Below are 23,557 nucleotides of genomic sequence, written 5' to 3'. Positions count from 1 at the left end.
TTTGCTGTCCGATTCTCTTGTGGGACTTCGTGTACCCCATAGAGCCATTGTGCCGTGTGCATGAGACCATTATTCGATACTATATCTTTACATGGTAGTAGCTTTTTCTGTTCCAACGTTACAATCTATCTTGGCCCCAAAGCCCCCTAGCAGTAACTCAATGTAATAACATATGAATGTATTTTTTTTATGCTCTATATATTGTCCCATTGTATAGCAGTACTGTGTTATTTTCGTAACTGCTAAAAGCGGATTTGACTAAACTAAATGGATTACATACTTACCAAACGGTCTTATTACACACTATAAGCTGCAAAGTAGTAACCAGTTAGACATTCTATAATAATCAATATCTCAAATTGTATTTAGCAGCAGGACTATAAGGCTGGGTTCACACGAGCATGTTACGTCCGTAATGGACGGAACGTATTTCGGCCGGAAGACCCGGACCGAACACACTGCAGGGGGCCGGGCTCCTAGCATCATAGTGATGTACGATGCTAGGAGTCCCTGCCTCTGCAGGACAACTGTCCCGTACTGTAATCATGTTTTCAGTACGGGACAGTAGTTCCACGCAGAGGCAGGGACTCCTAGCATCGTACATCACTATGATGCTAGGAGCCCGGCCCCCTGCAGTGTGTTCGGTCCGGGTCTTCCGGCCGAAATACGTTCCGTACATTACGGACGTAACATGGTCGTGTGAACCCAGCCTTAGGCTGGGTTCACACTTTTTGCAGGAGGAAAATCTGCCCCAAAATTTCCGTTTTGGAATTTCGCTGCGTTTTTCGCCCGCGGCCGTTGAGCATCGCGGGCATAAAATGCAGTGAAATGCACTTTCTCTGCCTCCCATTGATGTCAATGGGAGGTCAGAGGCGTAAACGCCCAAAGATAGGGCATGTCCCTTTCTCTCACGAGCTGGTTTTTCCACTCGCGGGGAAAAACGCCTCCCATTGAAATCAGTAGGAGCCATTTTCGGCCGTTTTTTGGCGCGGTTTCCGCGTAAAAAAACGAGTCCAAAAACTCTGAACGCAGTCTTAGGCTGGGTTCCCACATAGAATTCCATTGTGGACGTTACAGTGTTTATGCTGTGTGGAAAATATGCCGAATTCGCAGTAGCAGCAAAGTGGATGAAATTTCAACAAATCGATATACAGTGCGGAAAAAAAACATGCTGAGAAAACGTACATAAAATTGACCTGCAGTGCATTTTTTTAATCTGCAGCATATCAATTATGCGGTGTAATAGTTCCACTTTTGTTGCAGGTTAACCCCATTGAATTCATTAGGTAGGTAAAGCCCGTTTAACCCTTCTCATGCCGACAATCTCAATCTGTCGATTCACATCCTAGCCGCATATGCCCCATGCAGCCAGCATAGCGCTGAGAAAAGCGCTCGCCGTCAATGTTAGGCTGGGTTTACACAGTTTTTTTGCAGGAGGAAAATCTGCCTCAAAATTCCAATTTCTCCCCTGCCGGCACGCCGATTTTCACGTCATTTTTCGCCTGCGGCCATTGAGCGCTGCGGGCATAAAACGCAGCTAAATAGGCTTTCTCTGCCTCCCATCGATGTCAATGGGAGGTCAGAGGTGTAAACGCCCGAAGATGGATGGGGCATGTCCCTTTTTCTCGCAAGCCGGTTTTTCAATGAAATCAATGGGAGGCATTTTCGGACGTTTTTTGGTGCGTTTTCCAACGCGGTTGCCACGTCAAAAACCGTGTAAAAAAAAAAACTCAGTGTGAACTGGCCCTTAGTATCCCCGGCAACCTGCTCACTGACCGCTGAACGATTGGCTAATCATGGCGATCACATGCTCCGCAGCCAAACCAATCATGGTGATCTCTGAAAAGTGTTCATAAACAAACTTTTCGCGCTTGTCATCTCCTCTCAGCCTCCTTCACTCTGTCAGTGTTTCAGAGAGACGTAGACCGATCAAGGGAAGACAGAAGAAAAGTGAATTAAAACATTCAAACCACGTGTACGTGTGTGTGTGTGTGTGTGTGTGTGTGTGTGTGTGTGTGTGTGTGTGTATATATATACACACATATACACACATATACACACACACACTTACAAAGTATATAGAGACTATATACTTTGTATTCCCTGTGCCCCTTAGTGTTAGAATAGGCAGGCAGGAATAGGTTAGTTAGCTTGATAAATTGTTATTTAGTTAATTCATTCATAAAGCTTCTGATGCTTACACTAGTAATGGGCATTGTAAAAAGAAACAAAAACGCTTTAAGATCGTACTGGGAAGAAAGCCCCATACATGGGACCCCAGGTTTTGCCAAAGTTATGCCAAGAATCCGTTATGAGATTGTTAAAATTTCTCCATTATAATGACAATAGTCAGTGCCCCCCAAATGAATCCCCAGACTATGATCGTTTGTACAAGATTCAGCCTCTTCTAAACCATTTTTCTCAAAAATTTATGTATCTCTGTGCACCTAGCCAAAATGTGACAAAAAGGGCAGACTCTATTTTAAACAGTATAACGCTTCAAACAGACTGTATAAGCTATGCGAAAGCAACACTGGCTATACATTGGATTTTCGTGTCTACCAGGGGAAGGACAGTCAAATAAATCTTCCAGGTTGCCCACCAGAAATCGGAAAAAGTGGCAAGATTGTCTGGGAGTTAATGGGCCAATTGCTCCACAAAGGCTACAAATTATATCTGGACAACTATTATTCGGGCATCCCCCTATTCCAAAGACTCCAAGCGGCCAATACAGGGGCCTGTGGTGCTATCTGCCATACAAGAAAGGGATTTCCAGTTGCTCCACAGAGCCAAAAGCTTAAAAAAGGGGAACCTGCTGTTCTCCGTTGTGGCAATATGCTAGTGCTTCATTATCGTGATAAGAAAGACGTGTTCATGTTGACTACTGTGCACACTGATGCCAATTAAAGAAAAGAGGTCGTCCAATAAAATTCAAAAGCCCATATGTATTATTGATTACAACAAGAAAATGGGTGGGTACGACCTCTTTGACCAGATCTTGAAGCCATATGAAGTTATGCAAAGATCTTATAGTGGGTATAAAAAAAAATTGTCTATCTATATTTCAGATGGCAGTTTGTTTATACAGGACATATGAATTGCAGTCAGGTGCCACGCAGACATTTGACGTATCAGGAAAAATAAAATAAAAACAATTGTTTGTAACATAAAATGCGTCACATATGTAGTAAAAATATATATTTTTGGAAAGTGTGATTTGTTCTAAAAAAATTAAAAAAAAATGGTTAAGTTATTCAAAGTAGCTTAAAAGTTAAGACAGTTTAAAGGAATGTATGCCAAATCTTTAAATTTAGGGACGGCCATTGAGGCATCAATGACCCTTGGTTCTGAAAGGGTTAACTGCCAAAAAAAATAAAAATCTATCCTTTCCTCTCTAGCGTTGTCATCACGGAGAACAGCTGTGAAGATAATCCGCTAAGTCCGGCCTCCTGGGTTGACGTCTCATCTCATGTGACTGTCGCAAACAATCATAGGCTGTAGCGTTTGGGCTAAAGCATCATCACAGGGGGCCGTGCTGCATGGAGATCAGAGGCAAGCATTGCTGTGGCAACGCCAGTAAGGAAAGCATCGGCTTTTTTTCTGTTCTGCTTTCTGCAGCAGCGATTCCTGACAAAAATCTGCACCACAATTTGGTGTGGTTTTTCGCCAGAATTCCCTGCGGGTTCTGTGTCGGATATGCCACGTTCTATTACGAAGCATAAGCAACATGTGGGAACATACTCCGTTAAAAGTATAAAGCTACCTATAAAAATATAAAAAATTTCCAGAAGCATAGTGCCAGGAAATTGAGTTAGAGCAGAATGGGAGTTGGAAGAATAAAAAAAAAAATCAAAGTTTAGATTATTTGGGCTGTGTTCACATCTGCGTTGGGGTCCCATTCGGACGTTCCGTCCGCGTTTTCTGTCAGAACGGGACCCTGAACAGACACAAACGGAAACCAGAGATTTCCATTACCAAAACCATTGATTTCAATCGTGACAGATCCGGTGCCCATGGTTTCCGTTTGTCTCTTTTGTGCACTGGATCTGTCGTTTTGACGGAACCAATAGTGTAGTCGACTACAGATGTGAACAGAGCATTAGATTGTTCAGATTATACAATGTGCTAGGAAAATCTGGCATGATTTATAACACATTGGCAATCTAAATATTATTTATTGCAACCAAGATCCTTATCTTTTGCACCTTGACTTCCCCTTAATCAAATTCAGTATACTTGACAGTGTTACAAAATGGCTGAGGTCCAGTATAAATGACTGTTCATGTAGTTCTTGTGTACACCACCAGTAAGGACGCCACCAGCAGAAAATCTCAAATTACTTCATCTGCCCAGGAAGGGCACACGTTAATTCACAACAGCATGGCCAATCCTATCCAATGCACCTAGTCATGTTCACACATTAAAGGGTAAATGCAGGTTGCAACATTAACCCCTTCCCTCTTTAGCCACTTTTGACCTTCCTGACAGAGCCTCATTTTTCAAATGACATGTGTCACTTTATGTGGTAATAACTCCGGAATGCTTTTACCTATCCAAGCGATTCGGAGATTGTTTTCTCGTGACACATTAGACTTTGCGCTCAATATGTTCAGTATTTAATTGTGAAAAACACCAAAATTTAGCGAAAAATTGCAAAAAATAGCATTTTCCTCAACTTAAATGTATCTGCTTGTAATACAGGCAGTTATAACACACACAAATGTTCCTAACTAACATCCCCCATATGTCTACTTTATGTTTGCATCGTTTTTTGAACATCCTTTTATTTTTTTAGGACGTTACAAGGCTTAGAACTTTAGCAGCAATTTCTCACATCTTCTAGAAAATTTCAAAAGGCTATTTTTACAGGGCAGTTCAGATGTGAAGTGGTTTTGAGGGCCTTATATATTAGAAACCTACAAAAAGTCACTATTTTAAAAACTTCACCCCTCAAAGTATTCAAAACAGCATTTAGATTTTTTTTTTAACCCTTTGCACAGGAATTAAAGCAAAGTAGAGGTGAAATTTACAAATTTCATATTTTTTTGCAGAAATAAAATTTTAATCTAATTCTCTTTATAACACAAAGTTTTACCAGAGAAATGAAACTCAATATTTATTGCCCAGGTTCTGCAGTTTTAGGAAATATCCCGCATGTGGCCGTAGCGTGCTACTGGACTGAAGCACCGGCCTCCGAAGCAAAGGAGCACCTAGTGAATTTTGAGCAACCTCTTTATTACAATATATTTTAGGCACCATGTCAGGTTTGAAGGGCTCTTGCGGTGCCAAAACAGTGGAAATCCCCCAAAAGTGACCTCATTTGGGGAAACTACACACCTCAAGGAAATTATCTAGGGGTATAGTGAGCATTTTCAAAAAACAAAACAAATATTGGACATAAACCAGCAAACTCCAGATGGAATTTCGATATAAAAGGTACAAATTTATTCATAAAAAATTAAGTCAAATCAATTGGCCATATCAATGCATGGTATAGTCGATAGACAATAATAAACATATAAATAGATCACTAAAACGTATTTTTCGGAAACCTGATCACATCATGGGTTTGCTAGCAATTAGAATATCAAGATAAAATACACAGTATAGTATAAATACATTGGGTAAACAGTATGAAATTTATCTACCAATCCTTTTGACATTTGACCAGGCTCAGGAGTGAAAGCGTATCATGTAAAATTGAGGCCTAATTTGGAAATTTACAAAGTATTGGTTCACAATTGCAGAGGCTCCGATGTGAAATAATAAAATAAACCCCTGAGAAGTGACCCCATTTGGAAACTACACCCCTCAAGGCATTTATTAAGGGGTGTAGTGAGCATTTTCACCCCACAGGTCTTTTCCATAAATGAATGCGCTGCGGATGGTGCAAATTAAAAATGTATATTTTTCCGTAGATATGCCATTATGACGCTGGAGACACACACCCCAAAAATTGTTAAAAGGGTTCTCCCGGGTATGACGATGCCATATATGTGGAAGGAAACAGTTTGGGCACACTGTAGCGTTCAGAGCGGAGAGAGCGTCATTTGGAGAGCGGATTTTGCTTGGTAGTAGTTTTGTTTGAGTATTGGTGATGTTTCCATTTGTAATGTGGGGGTACATGTAAGCTGGGCAGAGGACATCAGGGGAATAGTCAGGTGGTATAATAATGGGGTAAAAAAACAATAAAGTGATCCATAGATGTGCATTACGCTGTGACACAATCCTATCCGCACAGGCCAGTGTCGCACTGATATATGGCGTCCTCTTATGCTCCTTTTGGTCCACGCTCCGCACCTTTGCAGTTTGGGGAATTTTGCTAGGAAGTGTTGTCCTGGTATAATACGGGCACCGTCGCTTCCAGCGGATATGTTTGGGCCCTCCCCTTCCTGGTCCCCTAATTTTAGGTCCTTGATAAATCGCCTCTTGAAACAGAAGAAATATTCCCCCTCGGGTCGGCACAACTGCATATTTTTATTTCCTGACTTATTGGAGCCATAACTAATTTTATTTTTTCATAGACGTAGCGGTATGAGGGCTTTTATTTTGCTGGATGAGCTGTAATTATTGGTACCATTTTGGGGTACGTGTGACTTTTTGATTACCTTTTATCCTATTTTTTAGGAGGCCAGGTAAACAACAAAAACGCAATTCTGGCATAGTTTAGTTTTTTTATACAGCGTTCACCATGCGTTATAAATTACATGTTCACGTTATTCTGCGGGTCAGTACGATTCCGGCGATACCTAATTTATAGCACTTTTTTACATTTTACAACTTTTTGCACAATAAAATTACATTTGTAAAAAGAATGTATTTTTTCTGTCGCCAAGTTGTGAGAACCATAACTTTTTAGTTGACGGAGTTGTATGAGGGCTTGTTTTTTGCGAGACGAGCTATAGTTTTTATTGGTATCATTTTTGGATATGTGCGACTTTTTGATCACTTTTTATTCCAATATTTGTGGGGCAAAGTGACCAAAAAACAGAAACTCTGGTCGTTTTTTAAGGTTTGTTTTTTTACGCTGTTCACCGCGTGCAATAAATAATATAACATACCTCAGGTCGTTACGGTCGCGGCGATACCAAATACGTATGGTTTATTATTATTTCTGTCTCGGGGTTATTTTTGACTCAGATCTTTCCTTTACTCCTCACATACAATCACTTTCACGCTCCTGTCATTTTCACCTCAAAAACATCTCCAGAATCCGCCCTTTTCTTACGGAGGAAACCGCCAAAACTCTCATTGTTGCTCTGATTCACTCTAGTCTTGACTACTGTAACTCATTACTAGTCGGTCTTCCCCTCACTAAACTCTCCCCTCTCCAATCTATCCTCAATGCAGCAGCCAGGCTCATCTTTATGACCAACCGCTACACCAACGCCTCTAATCTGTGCCAGTCACTGCACTGGTTGCCCATCCCCTTCAGAATAAAATTCAAACTTATTACTCTCACCCACAAAGCTTTCCACAGTGCTGCACCTCCTTACATCTCCTCCCTCATCCGTCTACCACCCTACTCGGGCTCTACGTTATGCCAACGACCTTAGATTAAAATCCTCCATAATCCGCACCTCCCACTCCCGTCTCCAAGATTTCTCTCATGCTGCATCCGTCCTCTGGAATGCGCTACCCCAGACAATCAGATTAATTCCCAATATCCACAGTTTTAAACGTGCCCTGAAAACACATCTATTTAGACAGGCCTATAACATTCCCTAATCTGACTCCTTTCCATGGCCCTCCTTCTAGATTAGTCATCAGAATAAGATTCCCTCACACTCCTTCTCTTCATGTCCGTCATACACGGATACTGGCTGGTGACCGGCTCATGCAGCTTTATGTTACCACCGCATGTGTATGAAAATGGCCAGACCATTGTACAGAACAAACACTATTACACTTTGTGTCTCCCTTATGTCCTCATAGATTGTAAGCTCTTGCGAGCAGGGTCCTCACTCTCCATGTTTGAACTGTAAATGATCTTTGTCACTATGTAATGTCTGATATTGTTTGTTTCATGTCCCCTCTAAATTGTAAAGTGCTGCGTAATATGTTGGCGCTATCTAAATAAAGATTATTATTATTATATTATTTCTTAATAAAGGACTTAATAAGAGAAAAAAGGCGATTGTGTTTTATTTTATTACTTGAAACTTTTGTTTTCACTTTTTTTACACTTTTTTTTTTCAAGTCCCACTAGTGGGCTTGAAGGTCCAACTGTCTGATGTTTTTTTTCTAATACATTGCACTACCTACATAGTGCAATGTATCAGATCTGTCAGTTATTCACTGACAGCAAGCCGATTAGGCTTCGCCTCCCGTAGGCCCCCGTATTGGCAGAGCAGGAGGCCATTGTGTCTCCTGTTGCCATAGCAGCAGTCGCCAGTCCCGATTGCCTGTCAGGGCTGGCGATCTGCTAGCAACCGCTAAAGATGCAGCGATCGCTTTCGATTGCTGCATCGAAGGGGTTAATGGCAGGGATCTGAGCTAGCTCCGGTTCCTGCGGTTACAGGTGGATGCCAGCTGTAACATACAGCTGACTTCCACCGCTGATGACGCCGGATCAGCTCCTGAGCCGGCGCCATCTTGCCGGTGGCTACGGAAGCCGATCAGGCTCCGCAGCAGGGCAGGTCCTGACCAGCTTCCGTGCAAGGCAGACCGGGAGGCCAGTATTAGGCCGGAACCCCGACAATTTCATTGCTGGGGTTCAGATGAGCTGCAAACACCTTAAGTGCATCGATCGCGTTTAAGCACTGCACTTGAGGGGTTAATGACGGGGATCGAAGCTAATTTCGGTCCCCGCCATTACAGCCGTATGTCAGCTGTAAGATACCGCTGAGATCGGGCGATGATGGCACCGGCTCAGCTTCTGGGCCGGTGCCAAACATTCGGCGTATGGATACGGCAATTTGCGAGAAGTCATGGCTTTCCATGGCGTACCCATACGGAAAATGACGGGAAGGGGTTAAAAATAGAACAGGTAGCCACAAACATGGAGTAACGTCATCTGTACGTTGCAAGACCCAAAAAGCAAACACAACAAATATGGATGGTTTAGCAGTAATTAGCTGGTATGGTTATATGCTTACATTCTTCGAGCCAGGACGAAGGTGCTTTCGTGAGGGAGATGCAGGAACAAGACTGATGGGCAAATGGATTTCTAAACAGAGGGGAAAAAAATAAAAATATAGGTTTTAAAATTATAAACAGAGTTCCATATGTATAAAGAAAAAAACAATACTGTAATGGCGATTCTGCAGTAAAATCTACATATCTCACATAGCAAAGGGTGAAATGCGCAGTGAAAATCTGTGACAAATACACAACGTAATAGGAAAGTCTACACTGCACTCAAATCCACGGCAGACAAATCCCTGTGAATGGCTTTTCAAAACCCTATTGACACGCATTGTACTGTACTTTGTTGCAGAATGCACACTAAGGCCTCATGCACACGACCGTGGTGTTTTTCTGGTCCGCAAATTCCAGGACCGTGTTCCGTGGAATGTCATCCGCAGTTCATACCTATGTAATCCGCAGTTCATCCGTATGTAATCCGCAAAATGCGGATGAAAAAAAAAAAAAGCCTAGGTAAAACAGGATGACGACATAACTCATTCCCGGTCGTCGCCTAGCAACACTACCGCAAATCCGCAAACTGCGGATGACACACGGCGGTGTATCCGCAATTTCCACGGGCCCATTGACTTCTATTGGCATGTCCGCAGTGCATTTGCGGCCCGTAATAAGACATGTCCGGAGTTTCTGCGGCACGGATGTGCGGAGAGCCGTGAAAACACGGATAGTGGGTATGGCCACATAGAAATGAATGGGTCCGCAATTAACCCGTGGATTTGCGGACGCAAAAACACGGTCGTGTGCATGAGGCCTAAATCTTCGAGAGACAGAGAGACAGAGAGAGAGAGAGAGAGAGAGAGAGAGAATATTTCACTTTGTGGCACAAGATGCGACCAATTTATTAAGATGTGTGCACCTCTAAAAAAAAAAAAAGTGTTGAATCTTATTTCTGCGGGCGTCAGTCTTAGTTAGGCCTTATTCACACGAACGTATCAGTTTTGCGTTTTTACACGTTGCAGTTCCGTCTGACATCCGTGTACGGGCGTGTGCGTTTTTTACGTGCGTATGTCACGCATTTTTTTACGTCAGCAAAATAATCTAAAGGAGGCATTTTCTTATTTCTTTAGCAACTGTTGCGTGAATCACAGACAGCACACGGATGTGCGTCCGTGATTTTCACACACCCATTGACTACAATAAGTGTTTTCTTGTGTTGCAGTTCCGTGTACAGTGCGCATCTGCGTTTTTTACATGCGTATGTCATCCGTATGACACACGTTTTTTAGGTCAGCAAAATAATCTGAAGGTGTTTTTTTTTCCCTCATCATTTCCTTAACAACTGTTGCGTGAAAAACGCATGGCTAGTGGATGTGCGTCCGTGTGCTGTCCGTGATTGTCACACACCCATTGACATCAATGGGTGCGTGATGCGCAAAAAACGCAAAAGTATAGGACATGCAGTGAGATTCACACAGGGGACACACGCTACGCGAAAAACACTGAATGTCTGAATGACCCCATTGAATTGCATAGGTCCGTGTGACGTCCGTTGTTTTAATGCGCGTAACATGGACGTGAAATATGCTCATGTGAATAAGGCCTAAGTGCGTGATGTGCAAAAAACACACAAGTATAGGACATGCAGCGAGTTTCACGCAGTGGACACAAGCTGCGAGAAAAGACGTCCGTTATTTCAACACGCGTAACACGGACGTGAAATACGCTCGTGTGAATAAGGCCTAAGGGTGTAGTCAAAGCAGATCTTGTTGCAAAAATTCTCTCACCCCTTGGGGAACACATCAAACATTACGAAATCCAAAAGATATTTAATCAGGTTGTGTTAACCCAGTGTAACGCCTTCTTCAGAGTCATCTTCGCTATAAAAGGACATACCATGCTGCCTCAGGGAGCAGACAGGAGATGACGTGATATCTTTCCTAGCCCCACTGCCACCTTGTTGTAGAGAACGGCAGGGGTCTGAGAATTTTTTTTAGGAGCTTGCTGAGATTTGTCCCGGCATGTCCTACACAGACCAATAATAAAGCCATCTGTTAGGCGTCATGCACACGGCCGTGCTCGTAATCTTGCTCGTAATCACGGCCCACGATTGCGGGCATGGCCGGCCGCATTTTCGGGCCGTGCTCCCATACAAAGTATGGGAGCATGGCCCGTAAAAAACGAAAACTGGGACATGCTCAATTTCCGCCACAGTTCTACGGCACGGACACCTATCCGTAGCGATACAGAAAGGTGTCTGAGGCCAATAGAACCAGGCAGGTCCGTAATTGCGGACCGTATTACGGTCAGCAATTAGAGATTTTTTTACGGTCATGTGCAAAGGGGCTTATGCAGAGAAATAACAGTGCTAATGTCAATGGCAAGCCGGTACACTTACAAACCAGTACAATTACAACATATGGGTGTCACAGTGCATTATTACTGTACATTGTCAGCGCAGTATTTGTATATTTTAGGCTCTGTTGACAGTCTTTGAGCCCTTCGTCAAATGTATGGGGCTCCTCTCAACTGACGGTGGTCAAAAGACTGTACTTGTGGCCTCGGTCGTGTGGGTATATGTCAGTACACCTTTTATTTTTGCGGCACGCACTATGCAAAAGAAGTATACCAGGCAGCATACGGTTATTTAACATGGGAACCTATGGGTGACATACACCAGTATATTCCCTAAACAATGGCCCACATCAGAGTCCCCCATCAGAGGTATAGAACGGCCAATACTACCGACTTGATGTGAACAGAACCTAAAAGGTGTTTCCAGGATAAGAAATACATGGCTGAATTCCTCCACACCTGATACAATGATACAGGGCGGATAAACTGCATAAGATACACGGCCTCTCCGCCCTGGCATCTGCAGGGAATTCTGGACGAAAACTGCATCAAATTGTTGTGCAGCTTTCTGTCTGGAATGTCCGCTGCGGAAAAACAGGAGAAAAAAAAAACAAAAACGTGCATACTTACCCTCTGACATCCTGTAGTCCGGCCTCCTGGGATGACGTTTTATCCAATGTGACCGCTTCAGCCTGTGATTGGCTGCAGCGGGCACATTGGATGAAACGTCATCCCAGGAGGCCAGCCTGGACAAAAGCACAGAATTCTGGGTAAGTATAAGATTTAATTTTTTTTCTGAGTTGCAATTTTTGCTGCGGAATTGCAGCTTTCCAGCTGCAGAAAAAAAAGGCAACATCCGCTATTTGTTGCGGGTTTTACCTCCCTATTGAATCCAATGGCATAAAACCCGCAAAAAGAAGGGCAGCAGTTATGCAAACACAATTAACATGCTGCAGATTAAATAGCCGGCACCGCAGGTCAATTTGAGTGTTTTTTTCTGCTTATTTACGGAGTGTGTGGATGAGGTTTGTTCAAATCTCATTCTTTCTGCTGCTACTGTATTAAGCTGCAGATTTTTTTTGCTCAACAAAATCCATTGCAGAAAATCCACAGTACTTATGCTACATGTGAACTAAACCATTGGCCAGATGCACACAAGTGTGGGGAAACTCTGAAGCGAAAAACGTGACTCTCACACGTCTGAGGTGCCCCCATGTGGGTTCTGTTTTCACAGATCCCCATAGACTTGAGTCTATGGAGGGATCCGTGAAAACAGAACAAAATCGGACATGTTCTATTTTTCAACGTCCCCATCACACGGCCTGTTGAAACAACGGCCCCATTGAAATACATTTGTCCGTGTGACGGCCATTGTTTCAATGGCGGTCGTACGGACATACTCTACATTCGTTTGAATTTGGCCTTACAGTGTGGTTTTTGGCCACGCTGTTTTTACAGGTGAAACATTTGACACGTTTCACCTTAAAACTTTAAGGGAATGGTTACACCCAGTTGTCAATTCATTCACACATTTCCAGGAGGAATAACAGAGAAACAGCACATTGCCGAGTTAAGTTTTATGAGATACATGCACACATTGTGTAATTTAATGGGGAAAACCTGCATCAAAAACCAGATAAAAAGGGAATTCCGCAGGTAAAACATGCTGCAGATTTTAAAATTCACACCACAGGTCAATTTACGTGAAGAAAAATTCTTTCATTACTTGAAATCTCATTTGCTTTGCTAGTACTGTATTAAAGGGGTTGTCCAGTCCTAAAAAAATTGACGGCCTATTAATTGAAGTGCATGGGAGAAGGCTGTAATACTGTGAACCACCACAAGTGCGTCTGCAATTCACAGTACAAGCAGATAAGGAATGAAGGGAAAGCCGTGCTCATTCGAGCGCTGCGGACCCTTCAAATCAGCTGTGGCAGGGGTGCTGGGAGTCAGACCCCGACTGATCAGCTATTGATGGCCTATCATGAGGATAAGCCATCAATTTTTTCGAACTGGACAACCCCTTTAATCTGCGGATTTGCCGCAGGAAAACCAGTACAGCAAATCCGCACGTAATATGCATAGTGTGCATAGTGCCATAAGGTGGGAGGAAAAAAAAAAGTCAATGCAAACCTATAGTTCTACCATGTCCTAACTAGGGACGTCACGATACCAGAATTTGGACTTCGATACCGATACTTTGTGCAGTATTGCGATTTCGATACCAAAACGATACTTTGCCAACAGTAATAAAAAAAAAAATAAAAAAAAAAAAGTTCTTCTATTTTCTGATGTGAGGCGCGTGGTGTGATGATGAATTTAACCTCCATCTGCCTCACATTCATAGTAATTAACCCCATCCTGTTTCTCAGTCAAAATGGGTTAATGTGTGAGGTACATGATGGGGTTCATTACTATTAATTTGAGGAACATGGAGGTTAAATTCATCACACCTCGTGCCTTACATTAATAAGTGAAAGAAGTTTTTTTTTTTTTACAGCGTACACCTCATAAATTACGCAAAAAAATTGTTGTGCAGGTTATTACGGCCGAGCCAATACTGAACATGTGTATGGTTTTATGTATTGAGACTTATTTTAATGTTTATTGTAAAAAGAGGTGTATGTGTATTTTTTTACATTTAATATTACTTTATGTTCTTACTTTATTTTTAAACTTTAATGTACTGGCATATATCAGATATTTGCCAGTACATTAGCCTGTGTACGTATCGTACACAGGCAGTTGCTAGGGCATACTTAGGTCTGTCCTAACAGGAAATATGGTAAGACACCCTGGGGTCCTTCAATAGACCCTGGGCTGTCTGGCCATATATGGTATGGCCCTCGATCGCGTCACAGGAATTCCCTGTGACACAAGGTTTCTCTGATCTCCGCCGTTCTAGAGCGGGGCTGTGGCTCTGTAATACAGCCATTGCAACGCACCTGACATAAAAGTGCAGCCAGCGCTGCACTAATGAGCGGCGGCACTGAAGACATAACATGGGGGTGTTTTGCAGTGCGCCCGCCATGTTCTGCCTTCAGTGCCGCCGCTCATTAGTGCAGCGCTGGCCGCATCGCATCATCCTGACCCCGCACACTTGCCAGGACTCAGGAGCAAGGAAATGGTTGTATTACACAGCTGCAGCCCCACTCTCATACATTCATGTGTTACAATACTGAGCTGTGCGGCCTCACAGCTTAGTATCGAAATACATGAAATAATGGTATCGAACCGTTTGGGGATGCACAGTATCGAAACAGTATCGAAGTTTCGATGCATCGTGCATCCCTAGTCCTAACCAAAAATACTACAAAATTAATATTTCATGGGGAATTCAAGTATTTCCTAAAAACAGAAATGTCAGAAGAGTAGACAGATCCTCTTTAGGGTAGGAATACACTAGGCGTAAGCACTGCGGATCTTCCGCAGTGTATTACATTAACAGCAGTGTGGGTGAGATTGCAACAAATCTCATCCAGACAGCGAAAAAAAATGCACATAAATTGAATTGCGGTACGGTTTTTTCTATCAGCCGCAGCATGTCAATTAATGCAGCGGAATCGATGCTTTTATGTTGCAGGTTTTCCCCCATTTAATTCAATGGGGTGCTTAAAGAGACTGTCACCAGATTATAAATGCCCTATCTCCTACATAATGTGATCGGCGCTGTAATGTAGATAACAGTGGTTTTTATTTTGAAAAACAATCATTTTTGAGCAAGTTATGAGCAATTTTATATTTATGCTATTTAGTTTCTTAATGACCAACTGGGCGTGCTTTTACTTTTTACCAACTGGGCGGTGTACAGAGGCGTGTATGAGGCTGACCAATCAGTGACCAATCAGCGTCATACACTTCTCATTGTTCCAGCCCAGCTTCTTTCACTGCACAATGACACTGTGCTGTGGTCAACTATAAGGCTGGGTTCACACGAGCATGTTCCGTCCGTCAAGGACAGAACGTATTTCGGCCGCATGTCTCAGAACGAACACAGTGCAGGGAGCCGGGCTCCTAGCATCATAGTTATGTACGACGCTAGGAGTCCCTGCCTCTGCGTGGAACTGCACAAAACATGATTACAGTATGGGACAGTTGTCCTGCAGCGAGGCAGGGACTCCTAGCGTCGCACATAACTATGATGCTAGGAGCCTGGCTCCCTGCAGTGTGATCGGTCCGGGACTTGCGGCCAAAATACGTTCCGTCCTTTACGGAGGTAACATGCTCGTGTGAACGCAGCCTCAGGGTAGGTTCACACATTCCGTAAACACTGCAGAACTTTCGTCCGAGTTTTCTGTATGGAAATTCCCCAGCGTATGACAGTAGAAGGTGGTTCAGATTTTAACAACTCTCACCCAACAAAAAATAAATTTAAAAAAACAAAAAAAAGCACAAAAGACGTGCAGATATGGACTTATATGGATTTTTAATCAGCAGTATGTCAATTTAGGTCGTGAAAACGCTGTCGAATTTCCACACAGAAAATCCGGACGGAAATACTCCAGTGTTTACGCTGCGTGTGAACATAACCTTAGGGGAATACCAATTTTCAGTTTGCTCCATGCTTTCCTGCCATTAATACGGAATAAAGCGTGCGACAGTAAAACAAGCCATTGGGAAGAACCTCACATATATGTGAAGAATTTCACATATAGGAATAGAAACTAAAACATTGTCTTCAATTTTACTCTATAGGACGGAGAGCGAATCGGTCACCATACTATGCTGCCTTGTTTAAGGACAGAAAAGTATGGAGGACAGGTTTGCTCTACTAGAAGTCAAAACACCATTGAAAAAATATTGTTGCATGTGGCGGACGGGCTGCCATATGACTATGCGTCTAACTATCAAGCAATCCCAAATAGGTTTGTTTCATGTATTAGGCCTAGTTCACAGTATTTTGCAGGTAAAAAAAAAAAAAAAAAAAGTCTGCCTCAAAATTCCTTCCGAAAATTTTAGGCAAATTTTGACCTGCCTTGGCAGTCTTTCGCCTGTGGCCATTGAGGACCGCAGGCAAAAAACACTGCGAAAAATTAGGTCAGAGGCGGAACTGAAAGGACATGCCACTTTTTTTCCCCGCAAGTGGCTAAATTCGCCAAGGAGCAAAAATACACCTCAGCCTTCAATTGAAATCAATGGAAGGCAATTTCGGACGTTTCTTGGCACCGATGAGGTTTCCGCGTCAAAAAACTCTGAACTGGGCCTTATAAAGAACAAAAAAGACAAAACAACAATATGAGGAAAACAAAGCAATGCTACATGCACAGTTGTGATATTGTATTGTTAAATAAAAAAACAACTCTTTGATCGATCCAAAAACATCAAAACTAGTCCAAAAGAAAAAAGTGTAGGAGCTGTCCAATAAGGAGTCTTCATTTTCCAGAGTGCCTGTGAAAAATGACAGCTGGAATCTGATTGGTTATTTCTTATGCAAAGGAAAAACAGAGCAGCAAATAATCAGGTAGCAGCTGTTATTTTTCTGGGGTAGAAAGGAAAATAGAAACATCCACCATGAGCAACTGTTTTGTTTTTGTTACAAATTTCAGACATTGGGTAATAAACATAAGAATAGTAAAGACGAGCAGTAACTATCATCTCCAACCACATCACTTCTGTCATTTTCCAATCTGCCAAAGGCTGGGTTCACATGAAAATGATGCAGATTTCTGGCAGCGGATTATTTTGAACAAATGTCATCCACGTGCCGTGGAAAATTTTCTGCATGAAAATCAGAGCATTTAGCAGAATTTTTTAAAGTCACCAGCATTCGCATTCTGTTGCGGATGATCACAGCGGATTTCACCCTTTTCAATGTAGAATGGGTGAAATCTCTCCAGCAACACATGGAAATCTCGCTGTGGACAAATGTGCTACGTTTGTGGATACCCTGAGGGTATGTTCACACGGCCTACTGTCGGCCGTTTTTCGGGCCGTAAACGCCCGAATAATCGAAAGCAGAGCACCTCCAAACATCTGCCCATTGACCGCAATGGAAAAAACGGCGTTCTGTTCCAATGGGTCGTTTTTTTACGCGGTGCAGGTCACTTCTTGGGACGTTTTTTCATAGACTATTGAAAACCGCTCCAAAAACGGCCGTAAAAAACTTCTGAAAATCAGGAGCTGTTTTCCCTTGAAACCAGCTCCATATTTTCAGACGTTTTTGACTCAGCGTGTGAACATAGACTTATACCTGAAGAATACCCAGGAAATCTTTAGAATAGCTGTAAGACAATATTATAAAGCGTACCCCAGAGTAGATAACTCCAAATTAGGGTTTTTTAACCTTAGAGAACTTTCACCTGCCCATACATGTGCAGCATGTAATAGGCAGAGCTGTACAAACCCTGTCTCACTGTAAAAACAGGTCTCCTATTTTTCTACGTTACTTAGATATCGGTGCAGTTATATTTGGCGCCCGATATTTAAATAACTCCCTGAACTGTCAGGAGTTTAATTGGCAAGGGACGTGTAAAATTGCTGTGACACTGTCCAATCAGCTAAGGACAGTGTCACAGCAAGAGCTGGAGGGGAGAGAGAGCGTGTGCACATACGCAGCTCCTACGCCACCACGGAACAGAAGGTGAATAATTCTTCTTCTGATCCATGGCGGCAGGAGTATCTTCGGCAGCGTAGTTGTGCGCACATGCGTGAGTGCTGGCGCGCATGCTCACTCACTCGCGGCAGACAAGACTATGATCTCTCGTCTGAAGAGTGAAAGTGCGCGAGCACACGCTCTCCAGCTCTTGCTGTGACTGTCCGTAGCTGATTGGACAGTCACAGCGATGTTACACACCCCTTTGCCAACTATATGCCCCACTGACAGTTCACGGGGTTATTTAAATATCAGGGGCCAATGCCGGAATACACCCCCCCCCCTGTAGACAGCGCCAGGTACGTACGTACGCAGCGCGCCGTACGTAGATAGCGCATGCGCACCACACACACGCCCCTGTAGATAGCACCAGCCACACACAAAAACTGCCGTAAGATAGCGCCACCCCCCCCCCCCCCGTAGATAGCGCGCCACACCCACCCACCTGTAGATAGCGCCCCCTAAGCTCCCTCTAGAAGCGGACTCCCCGGTCAGAGCGCTCCTGACGTCAGGGGCTTGGGAGCCCGTCTGTCCACATAAATACAGTAATGTCAGAGGCTTGGACGGTTAAAAACTGTCAGACAGCCGGGATATGGATTCAAATTTTGAGACACGGATGCAAAACTGACAGTTGACCCGCTTTGAACGGCCTTTTTATCACAATGTGTGAATATAGCCTTATTATTACAGAGCTGCAACAGTATGTATGTATTTAATGGATAAATATAAATGTAACAAAAAAAGTTTCATTTATTTAGTGATTTGTCTGCTCGTAATAAAAATTAAAAGACATGGAATTGAACTAATCTAGAAAATGAAAGTCTCATAAGTCAAAGTAAAAAAAAAATATAGTAAGTGATCGTCAAAGATATTATCGTTTAAAGGACGAGTGTCACGTGAAAAATTTTTTGGATATTAATTTGCATTTAGTGTTTTATTATAAAATCTTTTATTTATGTGTGTGTTTGTGTTTTACTTTTTTATATTTTTTTACTTTTTCTTCTCTATGGGGGCTGCCATTTTTTTTGCCATCTCTGTATGTGTCGATTAACGACACATACAGTGATGGAATACGGCACACATCCCCATAGAGAATGCGAACGGGAGCCGTGCCATCCACTATAGCGTACGGGGTCTGTTTGGGAGCGGCGCATAGTTGGGGTCGTTACGAACGCGGGGATACCAGATATGTGTACTTTAACGTGTTCATTTTTTCCCTTTAATAAAAGACTTATAGGAAAAAAAGCAGTTCTTGTTTATGTAACGTATAACTTTTATTTTCAAACTTTAATAAAACATTTTTATTATCTTTTTTTACGTGTCCCACTAGGGGATATTTAGACTTGCAGCTCTGATGGCTGCTAGAACACATTACACTACCTACGTAGTGTAAGGTGTTCTAACTGTCATTGTGACTTGACAGTCACTGACAGGAAGCCTATGAGAGCCAGCCTCCGGCTTCGACCACTGCATCGAAGGGGTTAACTGCCGAAAAAAGAACCCTGCCCAGTTAACCACCGCTGCGATGTAGCGCCGCACGCCGGTTAACTGCCAAAGTACAGACGTAACTGCACGTCAAGGTTGCGCGAAGTTACTGCTCACCTTGATGTGCAGTTACGTCAAGATGTGGGAAGGGATTGAAGTGGTTATCCGAGGACCAAAACTTGCATTGCATTAAAATTTTATGCAAAAAGAAGTCACTTTAATTTAAAATTCAGTACTAAATGGTACAGTTCAAACCCGGTGAATTGTTCCTGAAAGTCCAGTAAGTTTTCTAATGTAGAGGACACGGCCCCACGTTACTGAGGGCTTGCTTCCTGTGCGGTTCGTGGCGGCGTTATCAGCCACATGACCTATTGCTGGAGTCCCCGTGCATCAGCTAGAACTTTGCTCAGGACTCCAGCACAGCTCCCCATATTTGCTCAATGACTTCAGGGTTTTCCTATCGCTGGAGTTCCCGAACAGAGCATCAGCTGATGCTCTGCCTGGGGACTCCAGAACTGCTGCCAACGTCACTGTCCATAATATGAACAGTGACATCGGGAGCAGTGCTGGAGTCCCCGGGCAATATGAACTTTTCATATTAAAAAAAAAAAAAAGGTATTTTATATTTGATTAGCGATGTTTGCAGCAGAATCACAACGTTAAATCAAGTCCAGAGTAAACGCAGATGTCCACCCGGAAATTTTAGAACACTTCATGCTTCCCTCTGCTGACAAGCTTTATGGAGATGCTGATTTCATTTTCCAGCAGGACTTGGCACCTGCCCACACTGACAAAAGTACCAATACCTGGTTTAATAACCACAGTATCACTGCGCTTGATTGGCCAGCAAACTCACCTGACCTAAACCCCATAGAGAATCTATAGGGTATTGTCAAGAGGAAGATGAGAGACACCAGACCCAACAATGCAGACGAGCTGAAGGAGCTATCAAAGCAACCTGGGCTTCCATAACACCTCAGCAGTGCCACAGGCTGATCGCCTCCATGGCATGCCACATTGATGCAGTAATTCATGCAAAAGGAGCCACGACCAAGTATTGAGGGCATATACTTTACATACTTTTCATAACATTCTAATTTTGTAAGACAAAATTTTGGGTTTTCATTAACTGTTCACCATAATCATCAACATTAGAAGAAAAACATGCTGGAAATAGATCACTGTCTGGAATGAATCTATAGAATATAGGAGTTTCACTTTTTTAATTGAATTACTGAAATAAATTAACTTTTTTAAAGACTAGTATATCACAGAGCTCTGCTTCTCTCTAACCTTTGCTGCTCTCAGATAGGGTAGAATAAATCATCTGACAGGCTCACTTTAAGTTAAAGGGGTTTTCCCATCAGGGACATTTATGCCATAATATATGCCATAAATGTCAGATACATGCAGGTCCAACCTATCTCTAGAACGGGGACCACTAAACCCCGTTCTACCGCTCTGTGCGCCGGCTGACTAGTATGATTACCGATCATGAAGAAGAAAACAGCTCGCTAAGCTATGCGGTTTCTGTAAGTCCCAAAGAACTGAATGGTAGTTACGTATACAGCGTAGCTTGCATGCTGCGTTGTTTACGTAACTGCCATTCACTACTATGGGAGCTACGGAAACTCTACGCGGGTTTCTTCTTCATGGTCGGAAATCACACGTACAGGGTTTATATTTGCCATATATGTCTCCTCTACTAGATTTTTTTTTTCTTAAAAAGATAATAAAATACATCCAAAACTGTGAATCCAGTCCAAGGCCAAGTATAGACGTGGCAAATTTGTGGAAAATTTTTGTATTGGACTTTGCACCAAAAATCCGCAACAAATTGACAGTACATTGATCTGCTAACTGGGATTCAGTTTTGTAAAACACCATTGCAGAGCCTGCTGTGGAATTTCAAATCCACAGAATGGCCAATTATTTCCAAATACACATATTAAAAGATGGATTTTGCTGCAGTTTATCAGCAAAATTTGCAGCGTAACTTTTTTTCTTTGATGTTCCTGTACATTGCCAAATACCACTTTTAGGGTATGTTCACACGGCAGCGTCCATAACGGCTGAAATTACGGGGCTGTTTTCAGGAGAAAATAGCCCCGTCATTTCAGCCGTAACGGCATGTGCAGGCGCTTGAACGCCGCGTCCATTACGGACGTAATTGTCAATGAATAACGGCTCTAATTACGCCCCAAGAAGTGACAAGTCACTTCTTTGACGCGGGCGTCTATTTACGCGCCGTCTTTTGACAGTGGCTTGTAAATATACTCCTCGTGTGAACAGACAAACGTCAGCCCATTGCTTTCAATGGGCAGATGTTTGTCATCGCATTCAAGCCGTAATTTCGGACGTAATTCGGGGGTTAATAAGCCCGATTTACGTCCATAATTAGTGTGTGTGAACATACCCTTACACAGCAGTATTTTGGTCAGTTCTTTGCATCGGTATTTGTAAGCCAAGTCAAAGGGTAAGACAAAAAAAACGTAATCGGTACAAATCTCTTCATTGTACTTTTTCACTGTTTATTTTACTCTTCTGGTTATGGCTTTCAAATGCTGATACAATATGTTGACCAAAATACTGACGTGTGAAAGTAGTCAAGACCCTGTTCACACGGATTATTTTTTGCAAGCAGAAAAATCTGCCTCATATCTGCCTGCAAATTCTTGCCGCGATTTTCGCTTGCGCCCATTGAGCACCGCAAGCGGAACTGTGGCAAGAAAGAGCATGGAGTTTTTTTTTTACAGCGAGCAGATAAAAACCGCCGCACGGAAAAACCGCCTCTGCCTCCCATTGAAATAAACAGTAGGCGGTTTTGGACGGTTTGTTTTGCCACGGATTTCGCATCAAAATCAGCTTAAATAAAGCAAACCGTGAACTGGTGTTAAGAATATGTTCACAAGTGGCTGCAGATTTTTGCTGTATTTATTCACTTAATTTTTTTTTCTTGCTTTTCCTGTAAGGCTATGTTCATATCAGCATTGTCTTTTGGTTAAGGGGTTCCGTCGGAACCCCTCAACGGAAAGGCAAACAAAAACCTTAGCTTCCGTTTGCATCATCACCATTGATCTCAATGATGACAGAAACATTGCTAATGGTTTCAGTTTGTCACCACAGTCGACTGCGCTATTGATTCAGTCGAAAACAACGGAACCGTCACAACGGTGACAAACGGAAACCATTAGCAATGTTTCCGTCACCATTTAGATCAATGGTGATGCAAACGGAATCTAAGGTTTCCGTTTGCCTTTCCGTTGAGGGGGTTCCCCCGATGGAACCCCTCAACCGAAAGACTAGGGGGAATATTCTCACAGGTCGATTAGGCTGCATAAAGAAACACAGCTTAACCTACCTAGAACCCACAGGGAATTCCGGCCGAAGAACCACACCAAATTGTGGTGCAGATTTTTGCCCAGAATCGCCCCTGTGGATAACAGTTAAAAAAAAACAAAACCTGCCTGTACTTACCTTTATTGACATTGCCATAGCAATGCATCCCTCTGGCCTATCTGCAGCCCAGCCCCCAGGGATGATGATGCTGCAGCCCATGTCACCGGTACAGCCTGTGATTGGCTGCAGCAGTCACAGGCTGCAGCCGGGGGAACAAAGAGTCATCACCATAACAACGCCAAGGTGGCAAGTATAAAAAAAAATTTTTACATTTTAACGTGAAAAGGCTTCCCAGTTTTCCACCGCCGAAAAAAAAAAACCATTTACTGTTTGTTGCGGCTTATACCTCTCCCATAGAACTGAGGGTATGTTCACACGCTGTGTTGTCAGGCATGTTTCGGAGCGTAAACGCTCCAAAATATGCCTGAAAAAACAGTAGATGAACACCTACAAACATCTGCCCATTGAACTCAATGGTAAAAAGGCAGTTTTGTTCAGACGGGGCGTTTTTTTACGCCGCAGTTTTAATAAAACTGTATGGAAAAATGCCCCGTAAAAAGAAGCATGTCATTTCTTGAGCCGTTTTTGGAGCGGTTTTTCATTGTGTTAATGGAAAGACCGCTCCAAAAAAAGTCTAGGGAA

The 23,557-nt window shown here is 42.9% G+C and overlaps 1 protein-coding gene across 9 annotated transcripts in view; it reads right to left on the bottom strand.

Moving 5' to 3' along the window:
- The window catches only part of TRIP12 (thyroid hormone receptor interactor 12), a 180,802-nt gene that overhangs the window by 144,086 nt on the left and 13,159 nt on the right, over positions 1-23,557 (bottom strand). For 8 of the 9 annotated variants that reach the window (XM_075861253.1, XM_075861249.1, XM_075861257.1 and 5 more), the window contains exon 2: positions 9,099-9,169. The gene's annotated coding sequence lies outside the window, so the exon portion shown is untranslated. Of the gene's footprint in view, positions 1-9,098; positions 9,170-18,476; positions 18,501-23,557 lie in introns of those variants that run through there. The other variant, XM_075861254.1, reaches the window with a different exon arrangement.

This window comes from Rhinoderma darwinii, chromosome 4 (genome assembly GCF_050947455.1).
Source record: "Rhinoderma darwinii isolate aRhiDar2 chromosome 4, aRhiDar2.hap1, whole genome shotgun sequence".
Classification (NCBI taxonomy): domain Eukaryota; kingdom Metazoa; phylum Chordata; class Amphibia; order Anura; family Rhinodermatidae; genus Rhinoderma; species Rhinoderma darwinii.
Note: the sequence above shows the minus strand (reverse complement) of the source record. Positions and strands in the feature narration are given on the sequence as shown.